Below are 19,699 nucleotides of genomic sequence, written 5' to 3'. Positions count from 1 at the left end.
TGCTAAACATATGTAAAATTTCCATCCTGCATAGTTTTGGAGAAAATATAATTTGTAACTTCTTCCTGTTTTTTTTTCCCCGTCCCTTCTCCTTGATGCTTTGCAGGATTTCTAGGAGAGCAATGGAAAGATAAGTAACGAAGTCATTTCTACTTTTTTTTTTAGATTGAATTTGTAAAATATTTATAGTGACTTAATAACTCTGCTATGGCAGAAAGGATCTCTCTGCCACAGTGTCTGCTCACTGAATATATGAATATACTTTTTATAGCATCTCATCACTACTGAAGTTAATTTTAAATTAAACTTTTTCAGCAACTAATCTAACTTTAAGTTAATTAATGTTCAGGCATCCTGTGTCTATTCAAAGAAAGTATGATTAACATTTTAGAAGCTAAATTGAATTTATACCTAGGGAATTGTAGGAAGAGTGGTAGCTGGATTAGAAGATATTTCGCAGGATAATAATAAAAATAAAATGAATCCAAAGAAAAACAGTGAATTCTGTATTCGAATGTCTCTAATATTTAGAAAACTAAGTAAATCACTAGAATAGTCTTTTTTTTTTTTTTTTTTTGGTGGACTTACTAAGTATTCATATGACGGAGTGAACTATTCTGTGACTTCTTTTATGAGTTTGATCTGGTTCGTTTGTATGTATGATATGACCAAACTAATTGGTATTTTGCACTCCTTTAGCTTTTGCATATAAAATGAAAGGCTATCCAAATTTTTAAAAATTAGGGAAGGAAATTACTATCTATTAGTGTAAATTTTAAAATATCTCTTTAAAAGAAATATTATCAAGTTCCTAATTTTCATGCTTTTAGTAATAGGCTCCATATAATAATCAATACACAAGATCTACTCATCCAAGTTACACATAAGCTTTCTACATAGAAGCTTATTATTCCTCACAGTTGTATAGTCTTTCCTCCTGCTAACAAAATTGTCTCCAAAAATTCTAGTGGTAGATTTATATTAATGAAGACTAACCTGTCTCATAATATTACATTGCATGCATTTTTCAAACTCTCATATATCATTACCATTAAAAGTTGCTGCATTCTGCTTGGTTAATTTCTAACACTATAGTTTGGACACAATTTTGAACACAGCATGTTGTGTTCTTTATACTCTTATTTCACAGTTATAATTCAATCCTTCCATTGTTATATGATTCATAGTTTACAGGTTTGAGTGGAATCTGCTTCTGAGAGTAAACTAAATACTTCTGTCAAAAGTAACAACATTGTGGTTATTTTGTTAATAATTTCTATGATACCTATATTAATGTATTTTTATATAGTTCGCCGCCAGCCACACAGCCCAATTTCCTTAATAACTTAATCGTGATATACACAAAATTTGATCTTTCTTTTCTTTTAGGTCTTACTTCAAATGGTATCTTCTTGGTAAGACTTTCCCTGGCCATCCTATTTAAAAATATACCTCCAATATTCCCTACCCTGATTTATTTCACTCCATAACATTTACCTCCCTCTGATATTTTATATTTCACTTATGTATTTGTTTATGGTTTGCCTCCCCTTTCTAGAATTCAAGTTTTAGGCTGTCAGAGATATTATAAGCCTTTGTCCATGCTCTAATCACTGCTACTAGAATAGATTCTGGAATGTAGTAGTTCTCAACAAATATTTGTTAAATAAACAAAAAAAAAATCCAGGATGAAATAGACTATATATAATGTCAGGGTATTACAGGAAGTAATGGAGAATATTTTTAAGTAAAACATTTTTTATTATATTACGCAATATAGCATTTTAATATCTTGGTAAGGTGTGCCAACAAAAGATGGTCTATATAAGTTTCTGTATTCTCACATGATATGTAGAGTTGTATAAAGACATAATATTTGATGGAATCTTAAGAAAATAAGAATGAAGTTCTCAGTACTCTGGATTCATATTGACAATAATAGATGTTAAATGATGAGCTGAGTATGTGCTTTGAAGTGTAGGGTAGGGATATAGTAGAAGCTAGAAAACTGAATGAGATATGCTAGTGACAGTTTGCTTCTCCATTTCCAGACGCTGTGTCTCATTCAGTCATCTTCACTGTAACTGCTTCTTCCTGCCAAGAACAACATAAGAGCTTGAAAAATATAAGACGGCTCTGTCTCTACTGATTTCCCCCCTATCTTCTGGTATGCTTAGTACCAGATAAATCAAGACTCCCAGTATAATTGGCTCCTCTATGGCTTAAGGTGCTCTTCGATGTCTAACGAGCAAAGTGTTCTATTATAACCAAGTAGGTAGGGGCATCGATACCAAACGGCCAATACTGGATCATAGCTCATTTTGGCACCAGTGCCTGATGCAGGATGAAGGAAGTAGCAATATGCCAGGTGGAGATAAATCACTTAGCTGGCTGATTACATCAAATTGCTTCCAAAATAATCAGCCGGGACACATTTACCAAATTGGCATTTCAAATCATTATAAGGAAGTTGAATTAATTACCTAGTTATATAGCTTAATATTATGTGCTCAGTATGTGCCGTTAGTAGGCACTTAAAAATGCTAATTATTACATATGGAAGGAAAAATAGAGTAAAATTACAACTGATTTTTTTTTTGGTAATGTTAGACTTTACATTATGAGTCTGGAATAGTATCTTAATTATAAACTCTGTTAGTTATCAATGAATGTTTTCGATTAACCTGAAATGTGTACTGAAGCATCAGCAGAGAAAATTAGGAAAAATAGACTGCACCCTACAATATTCAGCACCTGAATTTCCTTGTGTCATTCTCTATTTAGAGTCCATCAAAATTTGACTGCAACTCCTTTTAAAATTTTCCTAGTTCTTCATTACTGTGTGTCTGCCAGCTCCTGGATCACAATTCAGCCGTGGTGTGTCCTGTAAAAATTCTTCTTGATTAAAAGGCTTTATTGGGTGGCTGTGATGAGGTTTTACACAGTCCCTTGATCCACAGAGTTCACTGTCTTGCCATTTTCACATTTCATTACATAGAGAAAATGAAACATGGGAAAGATTGGGGGATAGTATATATCATTTTTCTAGCTTTTGAAACTGATGACATGACAAATGAAAATAAAAATGCATTTTAAATCCTAGTATTATGACATTGAAATTAATGTAAATGGTGAGTTCTGAGACCGTCTTCCTTTTTTATTTAAAATAAAAACTGAATACTACTGCTTGGATTCCATACCAAAGATTTTTTTATGCCTTTTTAAAAGTTGCTCTCAGAACTAAATGATTCCTTTTCTTTAAGCCTTTAAGGCCTCTGACAGCATCAAAATTATAGAGTTGATGGAGGCTTTTCTTTATCACTTAAAAATAATGTGGTCAGAGAAGTCTCTAAAACTCCACTCTTGGCACATAAAAAACATTCCAAACTGTTAACACAGTTAACACTCCTGGCTACCGCAGGAAGGATTATGATTTTTTGGACTGGTTAAAACCAGAAATATTATTTTTGAAATTTAAAATACTTAACAAAATAAATTTGATCACAAAACATAATAAATGCTCACTTCAAAGAAGATGGTAAGTCCTTAGTTTTTACTGAGCATATTTATGAAACTCCATATATTCATTGCCAGAAATAAGAAAATACACTTATTATACTATATTTATTTCTTGGGTGTTTTTGTGGTAGACAGTTGCCTTCTTTATCCTATTGCCCATTATCCCACCATCCATTATCCTCTCCCCTTCTCATTTGGGAAGGATTCCCTTAATTCAAGTGATCAGGGTTCTATCTTCTAATACAAAAGTCCAAATACCCAGATGTCACATCACATCTCCCTGATTCCCTAGAGTGCCATGACACTGAACCAACGAAATTCTTCAGCTTTCACTTTGAATCTGCAAAGATGCAGATACTGTTAGAGATGTTAGTTTAGTTATATTGAGTCTTGCAGAAGTGCTAAGAGTGGCATCCTTCTCATGGACTAGACTGTATTCTCTGATTCTTAACCTTTTAGTGTATGCTTATTTCCTGGGACTGATTCTCCAGCTTTCCTATACACTCTTGAACTAATCATTTTTTATTCAAAAAATATTTTTTTCTGAAGTTCTCCAGAATTAGTGGTGTTGCTTCCGACAAGAGCTCTGGTGAAGAAATTGCTATTTGGGAATGGATTGTTGACAGCAGATGCTTAGAGAAATAAGATTTTTTGAATTGGTTATGGACTAGAGAGTGTGGAAGGGGAGTGAAAATCTCCTGTAATTATGACAGGTGTAAATCTGGCAATGAAGGTACACAAGGCATGCAGAATTCAAGACTATAGGGTAGGGTGGCTACTTATAATTATATGGAAAGAGAATAAAGCTTGTGTTGTCCATTATGGTAGCCACTAGCCCCATATGGCTAAACCCTAGATAGCAAAGACTTAGTACTTAGAAAAAAAAGGAATGTGAAACACCTTATTATTAATTTTTAAGTGTTTTTATGTTGAAATGATAATATTTGGGGTATATTGGGTTAAATACAATATAAAGATAATTTTATCTGTTTAATTTTTACTTTTTAAAATATGGTTATCAGGAAATTTAAAATTACATAAGACTCACATTTCTGGCTCATAGGTTTTGGCGTTGGTTGAGAAAGTGAGAACACAATAGGGATGGTTAGATGGGTGAGATTCTGGAGAACTTGAAATATACTCATTCTCCAATTCTGCTAAACTCCTCTTGACGGATAACGATACCTTTCTCATTTGCCTAAAACATTGTAATTCCCTTGCATAAGAGTATTACAACAGAAAATTAAGCCAATTTCCTTCATATCCAATGGTCCATCCTTCATGGTCTCTAGGCTTCCAGTTAGAATCATATATCAACATGGTTCCTACAGGTTCAAAGATTTTCAGAACATTGATATTTATTCCTGTAAATGTGTGGGAACATGAGTGAAAATAGATTCTAACAGTGCTCAACAAAAGGGAGTAATATAATTTGAAATTGGGCTGAAGGTATCAATATGAGCACATCTCCCAGAGATTACTGATTCAGTATGTTAGCTCAGTCAGGAGACATGGGCCTAATTGTTTGCTTCCCTAAAGTGACTCATGACTAGTCATCCACGTAACTTGCCAAATATTTCAGGGAATTGGTACACTGAGTCTAGTTGGCTCCCAGTGTCCCAAATCACCACTGCAGTCAGTCAGTTAGAAGGAGTTCATTCTAGTCAGAAAGTTGATGGAGTTCTGACCAAAGTTGGCCTCTTGTTTGACCCAACTGACTCCTAATCCACAGAGCTTTTATTTAGCAATTCCTGAAATTATTCTGTAAATTCTATTTCTACTAAGGCTAACCAGAGTCCATTTCTATAGCTCACACCAGAGGACACTCACTGGCTGACAATAGATTTATGGAACTTAAGAATGTCTTCCATTTATTGGGAAGAGTACAGATATTGATAAGACTATACATTTTAAGTCCAGTTTTGCAACTGGGTAACTATGACTTTGAGTACATACCACCTTCATTTGTAAAATTAGGGTATTTTACTATATTCTGAGTTGCCTGCAAGCCTAAAATTCTTGATACTTCAACCGTAACGGAATCTACATGCAGTATATGTCTGCAAACTAATTTATGTTTAACCCAGTGATTTGACAGCTGCTACCGCAAATATTCATGTGTCAACAGAATTAGAATTATTGGCAAAGCCTGCTCTAAACCTGAGGTTATTTTCCTGTCGAATGATATATCCAACAAAGTTCTAAAATATAAAACTACATTCACTAATTTATCTCCTGAAAAAGTGCTCCTTATTATTTTTGTGACCTTGTGGCTATAGATATCGATTGTTAATTTACAATAATTACAACTAAGCCAACTTCCTTAGTCTACAATATAACATAATCTCTGGGACAAAGTGGAAGATAATTATACAAGGAATAATTTTACAAATATATCACAACTGTGGTTATTGCCACAAAGTTTATAATAGGATGCTGTGAGAACATGTAATAAGGCACCTGGCAAGTAACTGCCTCTGAGAGAAGCAATGTGTTTTTCAGAGCTATGATAAAGGTGGAATCTGAATCATATTAAGGCTGGCAACTGATGGGTACAGGGCTGTTCAGCTGATGTGTTTGATGAAGATCAAACTGAAGCAGGGGAATGTATGGTGCATCAGTCTGCTGACATTCTTTATTAACCCTCTTTTCCTCTTGGAGTTCTGGAGATCTCAGAGGCCTTGGATTCAGGTTTTCTTCCCTCGCCAACCCAAAATCAGATGTTCACATCACTTGAAAGAGTAATGAAAAGGCAAATAAAGGTCTTCTGGTTGCCTCAGACATCAAGATATCTGCAAAGCTCTGCCTCACATGGATGCAGCCGTTCTTTCTCCTGGTTCGTTCTACTTTCTTTTAAACTTAGGGAATAAAAGTTTCCACCTGCAGGAAGTAAATCCAGAATTCTCCTTGAGAAGCAGAGTCCCATAAAAATCCACTATCCACAAAGCAGAAAATAGATTTTCTTTTAGGCTAGTGTTCTCATTTTCTTTGCCACTTTTGCTTAATTTAGGTCCTGGGCATGAGTTTATTTTCACAGAGGTATTTATAGAGAGAAGAAGAGAGAGAAATTTAAATTTGAATTTCTCCAATGTCTTTAAGATATCAGGGCTCTCTCCAAGGAACATGAATGTATTTTCTTTATAGTGGCAGCTTCCTAAACAAGATAGCCTGATGGCTAAGAGCCAGGCTCCACAGGAAGTAGATGAGGTTGTTATTTGGGTGTCACCTTCGTGGAATAATCCTTTGCTCATCTAAGCCTCAATTTTCCAGTCTGTAAAATGTGGGCAATAATAAGATTCTGGTGGGGATTGAATGAAATACATTTGTGAAGTGTCTGGTACGGTGCCCGGTCAATATCTGTAAGCTAGATGTTAGCTATCAACATAGCCATCATCATTATTTTTTAATAAAAAGTCAATACAGGGATTCCTGGGTGGCGCAGCGGTTTGGCGCCTGCCTTTGGCCCAGGGCGCGATCCTGGAGACCCCGGATCGAATCCCACATCGGGCTCCCGGTGCATGGAGCCTGCTTCTCCTTCTGCCTGTGTCTCTGCCTCTCTCTCTCTCTCTCTGTGTGACTGTCATAAATAAATAAATAAATAAATAAATAAATAAATAAATAAATAGTCAATACAAAAATAGCAGTGGAAGTTTTAGGCCACAGAAAGATAGAGAAAGGAGCACATTCATGTCATATAGGCAGCCTCTAAAAACATTTTAATTTAGATAAAACTTATGTCCATCTACATTACTCATTTTCACCACTTTTGTGGACTATGTCTCTTTGGGTTAACCTTTATTTATTGCATTACAAAGCAGCACATTAAAATGTTTGAGTAAAGTCCCTGGCATCAGAATGCCTGGATACAAATGCAGTCTTTACCATTTTTGAGCTATGCCCTGCCAGGCCAGTTGCCACTCTGAGCTTCTGTTTTTACGTCTTTAAAATCGGGGTACCAATAGTGTCTACCCCATAGAGTTGTTGTGAGGATTAAATGAAATAAGATATGTAAAGTTTTCAGAATAGAGCCTACGACAAGCTAAACATTCAAGAAATGTTAGTTCAATATAATTATAGAGTTTCCTAGATTTGTCATGTTCTTCTCCCAAAATCAATAGTGTTCTCACTTCTTATCCTGTAAAGCCGGTTTAAGGATTTTACTCAGTGTGCTAAGAGTTGATAAAATTTTCATTGAAAAAGTTTAGGCTGAAACAAGCAGAAACAAGCAGTGTTGCCAAATCTCAAATTTTCAGAATTGATTTGGGCAACTTTATGATATCAGTCAGGGTTCAGTCAGAGAAATAAAGAAACTACTCCGGTGTTTCAAGTAGGAAGAAATTTAATACAGTGAACTAGTGACTTAAAAATATGTAAGAAGGGCTGGAGAAGGAGTGATTGTGGAAAGCACTCACTACCACTCAGTGTTACTTTCATCATCAGCCATGAGAGCGTTAGAAAGTTCCAGGAGTTGAAAGAGACTTTCAAATGGTCTCAGCTCACCACAGCACCAGATGAACAATTTCCAGGGATTTCAAATGGTCTCAGCTCACCACAGCACCAGATGAACAATTTCCAGGGATCCCAAGGAGTTGCAAAGAATCACATGTGTTGAAGCCCAGGAGGTCTCTTTCCTGGCCAAAGAATAATGGTTTCTGCTTCTTTCAAACTTTGTGGCCTCTGCTTAGTGGGCTCTAAATCAGAAAGCTGCTGGCAAGGGATTTTGGGAAATGCATCTCCTAGACTCTCAGTTACTGTGATGTGAGGGCAGCAAGAAAAAAAGTACATGCTGGTTGTTCTTGAAAAAATAATATGCAAGTTATTCATTTGACCAGTCAGCATCTATTTGGACCCTTCTACGTATATTTAAATTTAAGAACAACGATAAAAATAACAAAGTTCTTAAATCTAACCTATTGCAATCAGTTCTTATTCAAATATAGGTGAGTGTGCTCCCTCTCTTCTTATAAAGGAAAGATACCAAATTCCGTCAGTTACTTTATCCAAAGAAGAGTGATGTTTCCTATCCTTCTAGCTTGATCATGACCATTTTTTGATAAACCTTAACCTAAAGAATAAATTTTAAAGTCATCCACCATCAAAATGCTCTGCTTAATATGAAACAGTAGGAAGGGGAAGGAGAAACTAATGTAGGTAAATGTACACAAGTATATTCATAGTGAATCAGGCAAGAAACTATGGGCACTCTAGTGACTTTCTGCACCTAGATAGGAACCAATAATTGATTTAATAACTTTTTTTGGATAATTATTTTGCCACCATTGTGTTCAATTGACACTTCAGCTGCTTATTGTTCTTTACCTGGTGAGTCGCCCTAAACCTGGTCCCACCTGCATTAAGGTTGCTACAGTCCTCCATCAATTCTTACTGAAAGCAGTAAGAATGTCCCAGGAAATCCCTTCTGTTTTGCATGCCACCCCACTGTGTAGCAGAGATCTTATTTTTCCTTAATAATCAAGACCATTCATTTCAAACAGTTTAGTGAACCTCTTCTTAGCCTGTTGGTTCCCTGGCATCCCATCTTCCAGTTTATAGCAATTTCACTTGTCCTATGGTAAAAACATTCCTCCCTTAGGACTGAGAACCAAAGCTGTTAGGACAGGAATTGGGACACTAGGAATGAAATGAGCCAGTCCACTTAGTTCCTTAGTTCCAGACCCTTGTACTTTCATTATACTTCTAGGTGATTGGGTACCTGGTAAGACGGGTGAATCCTATAGGTATTAGTTTATTACCTCTCTTATAGCACAGTAAATCAACTCCTTGGTCAGAAACAACATTTCCTATGACAGAAACAATAGAACCTATGACAGGAAGTCCAAGGTTGATGCTGTTAGCAAGGGACTAAGAAGGAGAATCCATATCCACAATGTCTATTCCACAGAGCTCAAATTGCTACCCTTAATGAGATATAAAAATTCAATATATCGATTTGCTCCCATGTGACTGGCTGATGGTAGGGAATGAAACAGTCCTGGGGACTCAGCTTTCATCTCAGCCCTTGACAGACTGGGTACTCAGTACTCACTGGCTGGGTTGGCCTTAGAGAAAGTCCACTCATATGGCTTAACTTTTGCATGAATTCCATTTGAACTACTTTGAATACTTTGTTTTTTAAATCACTGAGCACACAGTGGGGTGACTTTTGAAAGATAGTGATTAACACGCAGAGATGAAAATCATCTTGTCTATGGGATTATGGAGTTTCCACTGCAATGTACGGCCTTCGGTAAGGCTGTGTATATAGAGGATACAAATATCCTTACACTAAGTTATGACCTAAAAGGTCCTCTTCTGTTCATTTACCTCCTCCTCCGACTTCCTTACCACCAATGTTCCGGTCATGTCCCTTCCATATTCGTCACTGCTTAATAAACCCATTAAAATAATCTACTCTTTGATATATATCCATATATCTGGTCATATCCATTACCAGCAACGTGAAACACTAAATGCACTGCTCATAGTTCTGTCTACTAGGAAGAGGTCTCTTTCCCAGCCTTTTAGGACCCTTATTGAGTGGAGTCATTGTGCTATAGGCGTGTGGTTGACAGGTTGCAAATCTCGTTTTATGTGTAAACCAGCCTTGACATTTTTCTTTCTTATAAAATTAATTATAAGAACTGAACTCTCCATGGGGCACCTGGGTCATGAAATGGAGCCCTGCATTGGGCTCCCTGCTGAGGATGGAGCCTGCTTGAGATGGTCTCTCCCTCTGCCTCTTCCCCCACCCACCCACCTCCTGCTTGTGCTCTCTCTCCCTCACTAAAAAGAAAAAAAGAAAAGGAAAGGAATAAAGAAAAAAAAAAGGAAAGCCTCCATGAAGTCACAGGTACAGGCTGAGGGAGAGGTGGAAATGCTTGCTAGCTGCGAAATCTAAAGGGGATTTTTTTCTCCATGGGACCGCAAGGAGTAGCAACTTATCTTTTACTTTGGAAGGAATATGTTAAGGTGACAGAGGCCACTGGCACTTTAGAAACTTCACTGAGGTAGCAGGCCTCAGAATTTTCATGGAGATGACTTACCAGCTTCTGGCACATTATGTGTCCTCCCAGAGCATCTAGGATACTTGTTGATTCTTATCAACCAGATGCAAAGAGGATGTCATCAGTGTAGTAAATTGGAAAAAACCTATGGGTTGTAAAGATAATTAAGATTCCTGTGGAGAGGCAGAAAATTAAAATAATCCTGGTAAGAAAACAAACAAACAAAGTGGAAAAAAAAAAAAAAAACCCAAACCAAAACTGCTACTAGTAATCTCTTTAATAGCTTTGACTTTAAAGACTGGCTGTGGGTTTTCCATTTTTGTGAATTGGTGCTTTAGAAAAACTGAAAATTGGGAGAAAAGGAAAATATATGTTTTCATGTCTAATAAGATTTATAAAACAAAGCAGATGAATAAAAGTGGTGTCTAGGAGTAGGAGTATTATGTAAAAGGAATAGGTAATCATCTAAAAGAATGAAAGGAAGCAAGATAGGATCATAAGACAGAAGTAAGAACTTAAAAATGAATTTTAGATAATAAAGATGAGGGATGAGTACAGATAAAGCAAACTAAAAAGAAGCAACGATTATATAGAATGCTAGGATAATCCATTCGTTAGTTATTCTATCTACTGTAATTACTTTTCTTTTTCAATTAACAACCATGAAAGGGAAAACATCCCCAGTGCTAAAAAGCATTTACGACTAGTATAGAAGAAAAATAACATTTTGCTACAGTCCAATGCCAGGAATATCATAGATTTTATTTGAATTTTGAATGTGCCTAATGTTCATCTTTGGGTATTTATTTAAAACTCACATATGCTGATTAATTATTTTCATTTTCATGGTTGCCATTGTTGTCAAAAAAACTTTAAGCACTTTCTTGAATAATTTAATATCATTCTCTTCTAGTAAAATTAGTCATCTTCATGCTGCTGTTATAGATTAGAACAATATTACTGGCTCTAGAAATAGTCTTCTTTGCTTCAGCTGAAACACAATATATATACAAAAACTTATATTTTCCCCCAAATTTCCTCCCAATTTTACATTATTTAATATTTTGTGGCATTTTAAATTTCATGTTTTATTATTTTTATTTTATGGCAATGTACATCTAACAGGTTTTTAAAACTCAGAATATATTTTCAGATCCTTTAATTTTATTGAGTCTAAAGTATTAGATGCTTAACCGACTGAGCCACCCAGGCACCCAGAATTACATTTTCTTAATATTGCAGTACTGGAGAGGAATGGAGAGAGGCACCATTAAAAGTATGTAATAAGGATTTGCCATGTAGTAGGATTGGCACCATGTTAACTACAGTACAAAGCATGAATGCTCATTGCCTTCTGGTAATTTACGATCTAATTCCTAAACCACTCTAAATACCGCCTCATTTTATATGTCTATTAATTTTTTTAAAAATCTCATTTCATTGTTTTATAGTTTGCATCTTCAAATATTATACTTCTAAGTATCTGTCCACATAAGAGTTGAGGGGCATGCATTTTATTATTAGGTGTTTTTTGGTTTTGTTTTTCAGATTTCAGCTCTGCTATTTCACAAATTAGTTTTATTGAGTTATAATTCACATACCATAAAATTCGACCATTTAAAGCATACAATTCAGTGGTTTTTAGTATATTTGCTCCTAATTTTAGAACATTTCATCACCGCCTAAGAAACCCTGTTGCAATCATTATTCATTCCTCCTTTATCTCAGTCCTTAGGACTCACCATCTATTTTCTATCTCCATGGATTTGCTTGTTCTGTACATTTTAGCATATGTCAGTTTCACCTAGTTTCATTCACTTACAATGATATTTTCCAGATTCATCCATATTGTATCATTTATCAATATTTTACTCTTTATGGTCAAATAGGACTGTTTGGATATACCATATTTGTTTATTCATTCATCAGCTGACTGATAATTTAGATTTTTCCACAGTTTGGCTATTATGCATAGTGCTGCCATAAACACTCATATACAAATTTTTGTGTGGACACACGTTTTCGATTGTCCTGGATACATACTCATCAGTGGAGTTGCTGTGCCACATGGTAACACATACTTGTATAAATAAATTCCATCCTTCTTTAACAAAATAAAACATACACATACACACAGAGGTTAAAAACTTTATGAATGTCTTTGTCACACTAAGCTGGATTGGTATAAAAGTTATTGTTCATTATTATCTCTGATTGTTGGCAATTTAGCAACATTCCTGAATCATTTTATTCTCTGAGTAGGCCAATTGGATTGTGGCCTAGAATTACCGATAAAAAGCCCTTGTTTCGTATTGTATTTCGAGAAATACAAACCATTGCTCCTGGATCAACGTAGGATAGACGTAAGCTTCAGCAGACGTGAAGTTTGACAATACAGTCTGTGAATTTTCCTGCAAATTATCTGCTTTGAGGCTGTAGACAGCTATAAACATACATAATGAATCCCTATGTTTCCTCAGAAAGCTAGCAATGAACCCGAGACTTCGAGGCTTTTCCTGAACTTTTCCAACATACCCACTGGTTTTCCAAGTTCTGAAATCCTGGTATTAAATCTCTTCCTTCTTGGATTACTTGGAGTGATTTTTTTTTTTAATTGAAACCTGATAGAGTTATGTTGGAGGCTTTACCACACGCATATTTTTAAGTCCTACAGAATAAAAATTCTATCCACACATTTAAGAGACTTTATTTTATTTTTTAAGGTTTATTATATTTAATAAATAAATATATATATTTTATATATATAAATAATTTTATATATTTTATATATATTTTACATATATATAAATAAAAATATATATATTTCTCTATATATAGAGAGAGAAATATTAGGAGAAAGAGAGAGAGAGCAGGAGGAGGGGCAGGAGGAGGGCATCTTTAAGCAGACTCTTTGCTGAGTGTGGAACCCAAGGCAGGGCTTGATTTCAGGACCCTGAGATCATGACCTGAGCCAAAGTCAAGAGTCAAATACTTAACTGACTGAGCCACCCAGGTGCCCCTAATACATTTTATGTTAAACCTTAACTCTTATAAGGAGCTTTCTCATGGTGCCATCTTCCTTGACTTACTGTTGCTTTAGCTTCATCCAGATGGTCTACAAAAGAGAGAGTTTTCTACTAGTACCTTATGCTGAGGTCACCACATCAGTGCCTGTGGCATAATGGGCTCCGCTGTCTGGCTCTTGAAATATTACAGCCCGTAGAATTTCCTTCCTGCTTTCATCAGATGTCTCTTCATGGACGACATGTGGGACTGTCTCTGATTTGTTATGGAAGGGTTCTGGTTACTTATGAGACTTTACAGGAATGTGGAGAGAGCTAGTCTAAATTTTTGTCTTTCACTTTTGAAAAAGAGTCCTTGGAGTGTTATTTTTCTGTTCATTTTGTTTTCAGCCAGTTGTACAACTTTTTTTTTTTTAAGATTGTATTTATTTATTCATGAGAGACACAGAGAGAGAGAGGCAGAGACACAGGCAGAGGGAGAAGCAGGCTCCATGCAGGGAGCCTGATGTGGGACTTGATCCCGGGACTCCAGGATCATGCCCTGGGCCGAAGGCAGATGCTAAACCACTGAGTCACCCAGGGATCCCCAGTTGTCCAATTTCTAATAAGAAAATCTATGGTCCTCTTCTTTATTATTCCAGCCTGCCTTCCATTACAAAAATGTGTTTTGTTTTCTTTTTCTTTTTAAGGATATTTCTTTCTTCTTTCTTTCTTTCTTTCTTTCTTTCTTTCTTTCTTTCTTCTTTCTATTTTAGAGATAGACAAAAAGCACACATGCACATGAGTTGGAGGAGTGGCAGAGCAGGAAGGGGAAGTAGGGGGGTGAGAAATTCTCAAGCAGACTCCACACTGAGTGCCAAGTTGTCCTGGGGACTTGCTCATAATTCTTCAATTGTTCCCTATCACCTACACTATAAAATCCATATTTTTTAGCATGATTCAAAAGGTACTTTGTACGTTGACTCTTTTAACCTACTAAGTCTTTGTTTTGTCCATTTCCTCCAAAATATATCTTTTCCTAACTTCATGTTTTTCCACCTGACTGGGATGCTTATTTACCAGCAAACTCCAAATCATCCTTTAGGTTTTACCTCCAACCATCACCTTCTCTGTTGATTTGATTTTTTCAGGAAGACTTGGATAGAATGTTATCTTTACTGGCATTGCGTCGTGCACGCTTGTATTAGTAAAGTGTGCTTCTGTTATAAGTGTGTTATGAAGATTAAATAAAATTGTCCTTGGAAAAGACTCAAATCTAAGCTTTTACAATTTAGCTTTATCCAAATATATGAAATCAGCACTTTGTAATATTATGTATTTTTATTATAACTTCCCATTTTTTACAGTTCTACCATTGATATTGTAAATTCTTTTACACAGAGTTTATGCTTATGACTAGAAAAGATCTTGGGAATATTCTAGGCATGGCTTGTTCGCTAATATCTACCTGTTGCTGAGACTCTCTAGTTGGTCACCAGACCAAATTTGAGAAGTTATTAGGTCTTAAAATGAAAATAATTTGTAATGATGATGTACATGTTGATTTGTATTTCATAGTGTCATTGACTGGGAAGAACAGAAGTGGACCAGCTGAGATACCTGGTGATGATGAACAGCCATAATTTCAATTGCTGGACTACTTAAAAAGTAGAGGGGGTAGGCCATCTTTTGGGGATAGCTTGATGGGGCCACATAAAATCTTTGCCTCTCTATTGACTGCTGGGGCATGTTGCTAGCAAGCAGAGGACAGTACAATGGTGATTCACAGTCTGTCCAGATACACAATAATTCCTGTTCCTTCTGTTAGGAAAGCTCATGCGGTGTGTCCTCAGCCAGTAAAAACTGACAATAAAGTAGCCTCATGTTCTTAAACTAAAAGTGAGTGAGTCTGTGTCTTGTTATGGCCATCTTCAAATATAAAAGAACCCATGATCTATGACCTGTATAACATGCTCAGGCATTGTTAATGCTCTACCATTTTATATTTAAAACTACAAATCCTTAGCAATATTCTTGTCCCATATCAGACATTGGGTAAAGATGAAAGAAAAGAAAGAAAGAAAAAAAAAAAAAGAGGGACACATACACACAGAATGAAGAAATGGTGGGAAGGAAGGAAGCCTGACGGCAATCCCTTTCCAGAAGAGGAAATCCTTAAAAGCCTTGCCATTCTTCATGTATTTATTCATGGAACAAATATTTACTTTATGGCAATAGTAGTTTGGACAGCTTATTATGTGCTGGGGGCCCTGCCCTCACGGGGACACCAGATAATAAGCAGGAAAACCAAATGATCTAGAAGACATCAGATAGTGACAAGAGCTACATATAAAAGTAATCAGGGTGATGGGCTGGCTACGCAGTGCCTGGGGAACGGGGCACATTAGATCAGGTGGTCAGGGGAGATGCCTTACCTTACTAGTGGGACTTAACACCTATTAGTGTGCTTTTCTGGGTGAGCTCACACTGCGCCATGTGCTGTGCAAAACAAAAACAAAAGTAGCCAAAGGCAACTGCTCTCAAAAATATTAGTGAGTTTGGGAAGAATTCTGACCAATTTGGCCCCAGAGAACCTGATCAGCTTCCTCTGTTTTCTCACCACACCACCCCCCCTTTCCAATGTTGAGGCCTGGTCCAAATCCAGCCAAAACAGTTTCCATCACAAGATTCGTTTCTGAATGTGGTGATTCACGCTGCCATCTGACTATCTGCATTTGGCTCTGAGCAATGCTCCAGGCATGGAGACATGTGAAGCCAGTGCAATTCAGATTTGAAAATACCATCAGTATTATATTCACTAAACACTCTCATTTTTATCACAGTGTTCTTATTGACAGATAGGAAATGGAGAATTATTCTTATCACAACCAGATTTTAAAAAGAGTCAATGAGAAGAAGTTCAAGTGCCTTGTAGTACCAACGATATTTTGTTCTGTGTTGACAACAAACAAAATAGTCATTTAGAAAAACTAACGGCATGTGAATTAAGTGGTCAACAAAACTTGATGCGCCCAGTGAATTTGAGTCATTGGCATCTAGGAGGGTGGTTGTTAAGCCTCAATGTGCAGAGAGTTAAAATGTATCCCTCTGAGCTTTTCACTCAGGCTGATTGCAGATGATAGTCCATAGGCAGGATGATGGTTTAGCTGATGCCCACAATCTGAAGGAAGAAAAAGGTAACCAAGGTTTACTTAGTGCTTTCAATGTGCTGCCCAGGCAGTGTGCTAGGTGCTCTGTACATATTTCCTCATTCCAGGTGCGCTTCCATTTCCAGGTGGACTACTTCACCAGGGCATCAACCTGCCTTCGATGAACACTCTTCAGTTATGTTCAAGTCTTCCGCAGCTTTTATGAGGATATAGACACAGAGGCTCCATGGTTGTACTTACAGTTTATCAGCACAGAAGGGCAGTGTGCACACCCCCACAAAAGTAAATGGAAGCTCATAAGGGGCTAAAGGTGCCTATTTCCAGAATCCCCTTCTAGAAACTGTACTTAGGAGATGGATAATCCTATAATGTAACCATATTCAAAATATATGTACATAACCTCATTCACTTAAAAGAAAGCAAAGAGAGAACAAAGATAGAAAGTAAACAAAAATTTTGTCATTGTGCCTCTGACTTATTTTTAAGCTTTTTATATGGAAAGATCAGCAAAGAAAAAAATAATGTCAATACTGCGAAGAGATGAAGGGAAGAGTCAAATACTGGAACGCAGGTTGAGAGCCTTTGTGGCATACCCCTTTAGGCTAGGACATAAATTAAATCATTCCCAAGGGTTGCCTCACAAGAGCAGATAGTCTATTAAGGCGAGGTTTAGAGATCGCCTTATTTATTGCCTGGGTTTTTGTTGTTTCTTTTTGTATCTAATGCATATTGGACTTTTCCTCCCTGTATTTTCATTTGTACCAAGGTTATAAAAGTGATTTGAATTATATATTAGCCATTTACATCCCCATGAAATCTTCCAAGATGACAAATTTGAAAGTGAATGATTATTCGAGGTATGTTTAGAATAGTAAAGCCATAACGGGAAATGTGAATTGCATTTTTGACATTTATCCGTACGTTAATGACTCAAGTATTCACACAGAAGTGGGAATTGTTACATTTTCTTCATATGTTAGTTATTGACCAAAATCTTATTAATATTTAGATGCAAATCATTCAGGCATTTTTTTTCTTTTGTGGGGTATACCTCCAGAAATAAAACATGAGCCTCCAGGGTAATTGAAAAACCACTACATTTTACAATTATCAGATAAAGTCTAAGGCGATAAATACTGTCTTTAAAACACCTGGGAAACCATTATTTCTGAAAATAAATTGTAAACTAAGCATGATTTTATTTTGCAGGATTTTGAAGCTATAAATCAATTTATGCTTGCCCCTATTCATTTAACCTATTGTTCCCTCACCTCCTTATTTCCAAGAAGGTGATAATAATAACCCCCCTGTATCTCACAGGGGTTATTATGAAGATAAATGGCATAATATACGTGAACATGTTTTGGGCTACTTGAAGAGGTATATAGAGGGGCTGACTTGAAAGAGTCATTTACAAAAACTAACAGCGTGTAGATTAAATGGTCAAGTGTGGTTAATATTAATTACTACTGAGGAACTATAGAATGAAAGTTAATAAGATTTTTATTCTTTCATGTATATAAAATTTCAGAGATACATTTAATGTATTTTCAGAAAAAGGAATCAGTGATTTACCACATCCTCTGATTCAGATGTTTCAAAATAAATGCTATTGATTTTTTCCTTTTGAGTTCATTATTTTTGATCACTCTAGTAGGTCCTCATGGGCCAGCTTTCACAGCCTTCTTTTCTGAGCTGTTGAGCCTAAACTCAGAAATATGCCTAGACCTTTTTGCCTGTATTACAACCATAAACAGTTAAGTCAATGGTTATATAGAGGTAACAAATTATATTTTTCTCATTAATTTCTAAAAGCCATCGTGTTGTTATCTTCGATCTTAATTGTGCTATTTTCAATCCACCCTTTTAACCATAAATAGAGATGAGTAGTGATGTAGCTTATCAGAAACAACAGGTAATCTATTGATCCCTCCAGCAGAATAACCAGTTGTATGCAATGGGGCCAGTTGTGGGGATTTGTAAAAATGTGGCTGTAACTGGGTTGAATTTATTTTTTTCTTGGCTTCAATATATTATTGGAGAGGAGTCTCAGCTGAGCTCTCCAATCCCTCAGTTGAATTGTGGTTATTCATGGGTTCAAGGTCATCAACAATCATAAAATGAATGCAGATTAATATGGGGAATTGAATTTAATTCTCATTACTCTGGAGAAATAGCACTGGGAATGGATGCTATGCCTGCTTGGCTAATAGATCCCTCCTGTGCTCTTAAGGCACCTTGCCTACAGAAATATTTTCACTCGGATAAATAAATAAGCCAAGCAATGGCATGTATCCTTCAAACGACCAAAAGCATCGGCTGTGCGTTTTTGCATCCAGCAACTAGAACAGTGGCTAGAATGAAATAGATGCAGTATACAATATGTTCATGCGAATGAATGGATGTCTTGACGAAAATACTCGTTAACCATTTTTAGATCTCAATTGTGAAAACTATCATTCTTGTATTTGGAGGTCCAATAAAATTAGAAAAAGAGACCTGAAAAGAAACTTGGGCGAAAATGGAATTCAAATAGTCCTCTAAGGCACAGATGCTTTGCTGGAGAAGGGAGACACTTTATTAGGCTCTTCAGTTACATATAAACAAAGCAAGTTCTCTGCCTCCTGTTCTTTGTTCCTAAGGGAAACTGGGGCAATTATTTGGACCTTTTTCATCAGAGCTCCATTTCTGAATACTTGTTCTTTCCTTTGCCCAAAATCTCTCTCCACCCACCCCCCGTTTTATTTTGTTGTGAATATGGTTAAAGCAGGATGCCCTGCAATGGCAAAGTAGTTACCTTTATAAAGATTATATATTCTTCTTCAGCAAGTTACTCATAGGATGAAAAGAGGTGAGTCTCAGTTACTTGAGGTAAAGAGTATCTGATCTTTAACCAAGAATTAAATGATGCACCCAGCACTTCAGAGGGAGCTCACATATCACAAACCCTGGTTGGGAAAGGCTCCCCATTTCTTGCTGGGCGTGTTAGTGTCTTTGAAACAAA

General features: G+C 36.3%; 1 long non-coding RNA gene across 2 annotated transcripts in view; it reads left to right on the top strand.

The window, feature by feature from the left end:
- Positions 1 to 15,424, top strand: part of LOC140594219 (uncharacterized) — a 54,385-nt gene extending 38,961 nt beyond the window's left edge. The window contains exons 4-6 of one of the 2 annotated variants that reach the window (XR_011994887.1): positions 1,390 to 1,415; positions 6,181 to 6,355; positions 15,104 to 15,424. This is a non-coding gene — a long non-coding RNA (uncharacterized lncRNA). The remainder of the gene's footprint in view (positions 1 to 1,389; positions 1,416 to 6,180; positions 6,356 to 15,103) is intronic. The other variant, XR_011994888.1, reaches the window with a different exon arrangement.
- Positions 15,425 to 19,699: the final 4,275 nt, after the last annotated feature.

This window comes from Vulpes vulpes, chromosome 10 (genome assembly GCF_048418805.1).
Source record: "Vulpes vulpes isolate BD-2025 chromosome 10, VulVul3, whole genome shotgun sequence".
In the NCBI taxonomy this organism is placed as follows: domain Eukaryota; kingdom Metazoa; phylum Chordata; class Mammalia; order Carnivora; family Canidae; genus Vulpes; species Vulpes vulpes.
Note: the sequence above shows the minus strand (reverse complement) of the source record. Positions and strands in the feature narration are given on the sequence as shown.